Below are 2,261 nucleotides of genomic sequence, written 5' to 3' on the forward strand. Positions count from 1 at the left end.
CAACACCACCCCAAGGGCAGGCACTGTGCCATAACCTGACATGCCGGACAGACTTCAGCAAGTCAGAGAAAGAATGTAACAGAAAAGAGAAAATAAACAACCTTGAGAACCAGAGCCGAGGTATCCTGACTTCTTTGGTCACACGGTTGGGAAAAAAGAGACTTTCCAACACCTTGGGGTCATCTCAACAACAGAAATCTGAGATGAAGTTATTCTCCATGGTGTTCCCAGCAGCTCACCCATACCCCAGGTGCCAAATCCAGCCTGCTCCATCGGGCAGTGTCCCCCCACTGCTCTCAAGGCTACGCTGGGCTGTGTCTCCACCTCGCCCTACAGCAAAACCCCAAATCCTGCTGGGGTCACCATGATATGGGAACCACAGTGGAGCCACCACCAACACCAAAGAGAGCTTTGAGCATCTGCTCACAACCTTTTACGCCTCCTGTTGATGCCCTGCACCTGTGCGCCCTCTGCTCCCTGTGTGATTGCCCAGCACCCCTGGGCACTCCATGGCTCCTCACCTTCAACAGCATTCACCTGTCCTGCACAGCTGGAGCCAATCGGGGATCAGCCACAGCCCCACTCCCAGTCACCACAAACTCTGTGCCTGCAACAACAGAATTACAGACAAAGATGGACACAGAGTTCTACATCCTGAAGATAATGTGCAGACTTCTGTGTGCTGCTACTTATCAGAAACACAATTTGATGTTCCATGTGTTTTACAGAGGCCAGACTTCTCCTAAATGCACACAGTAAAATTAAGACTTTGTGAAAGTCTAAATGCAAACACAAACCAAATAATCTCTAAGTCTAACTGTAAGGTGTTGCAATCGTGTTAGGATTTGCCACTATCTAGAAAGAACAGACACAGGCATATTGTATAAACTGATTCACTCAAAGTCATGGTACCAGTAATGTATTAGGTATAAACTTGGCATGAGATAGTTTAGTATTTTTACAACTTGCTCTGAAGAAATTAAAATACAATATTAAGCCTAGAACTAGAATAAATAGAACACTTATAGTCCAGAATGTGACTTAGTGTGTTTTCTTACCACATAAATTTTATAATGTGCAATATACTTATTAATACTGTAACTTTTTAAGGATAACAAGGTATTTCTCAGTGATACAACAGGAAAAATAAGTCTTCTTTATTTCTGCTTTTTCCTTTTCACCATTAATAACAGAATTGTTGAGACTGGAGTGGACCTCTAGAAATGGTCTAATCCAAGTCTGTTGTTCAAAAGAGGGCCAACTGGAGAAGGTTTCTCAGGGCTATGTCCAGTCAAGTTTTGAGTATATCCAAGAATGGAAATTCCACAACATCACCGGGCAATTTGTTCCAGCATTTGATGAGTCTTCCTGTTAACATTTTTGCCCCCTGTTTAAATGGAATTTCCTGTACTTTGATTTCCACTCCCTGCCTCTTCTCCTCTCGCTGGGCACTACTGAGGAGGGTCTGCTCTCTCTCTCCAACCACCAGGTATTTACAGACATTGATCAGACATTATTGAAGTTTCTCTCTTTCATGCTTAACAGTTACAGCTCTCTCAGCTTCTGAGAGAGATGCATTCTTGTCAGATGCTGCAATCCTTTAATCATCTTCGTGGCCCTTCACTGAGCTTGCTCCAGAGCATCAGTGTCACTCTTTCCCTGGCACATTCCTTCCCGGGAATGGGTCCAGCACTCCAAATGTGGTCTCACATAGTTATGGTACAAGGGACAGACTCCTCCCTTTGTGGGCTCTTCCTCTGCAGCCCAGGAGGCTGCTGGCTGCACTCACCACATCCATCAGCTCAGGTGACCGAGGTGAGGCTGTGCTGGCCTGCAGCTCTGCATCCACACCCCTCCTGAAGGCTGGCCTGACATTCACTTCTTTCTAGCTCTCAGCAACCTCCCCTTATCACCAGACCTCTCAAAGATAATTGAGAGCATCCTTACGGTGACATTTGGCACTGCCTCAGCATTCTCAGGTGCACCTGACCAAATCCCAGAGATTCATGCATGTCATCACTGGCCCCAAACTTCACACCCCCGACCAGCTCTCCCTGGTTTGTACATATCAGGGCCAGCAAAGAGCCTGTGCTTCCCTCAAGAGCCTGCATCCATTCCTTGCAGTACTCCAGCTATCCCACTAGATCTCTGTAATCCCTGTGACATGATAACCCTGGAACTGAGGCAGGTCAATTCCTTCTGCATTAAGCCAAAAACTGTTTTAAAATTTGTTACAAATTAAAACAAAACAATTTGTTACT

Source organism: Camarhynchus parvulus, chromosome 5 (assembly GCF_901933205.1).
Source record: "Camarhynchus parvulus chromosome 5, STF_HiC, whole genome shotgun sequence".
Lineage (NCBI taxonomy): Eukaryota > Metazoa > Chordata > Aves > Passeriformes > Thraupidae > Camarhynchus > Camarhynchus parvulus.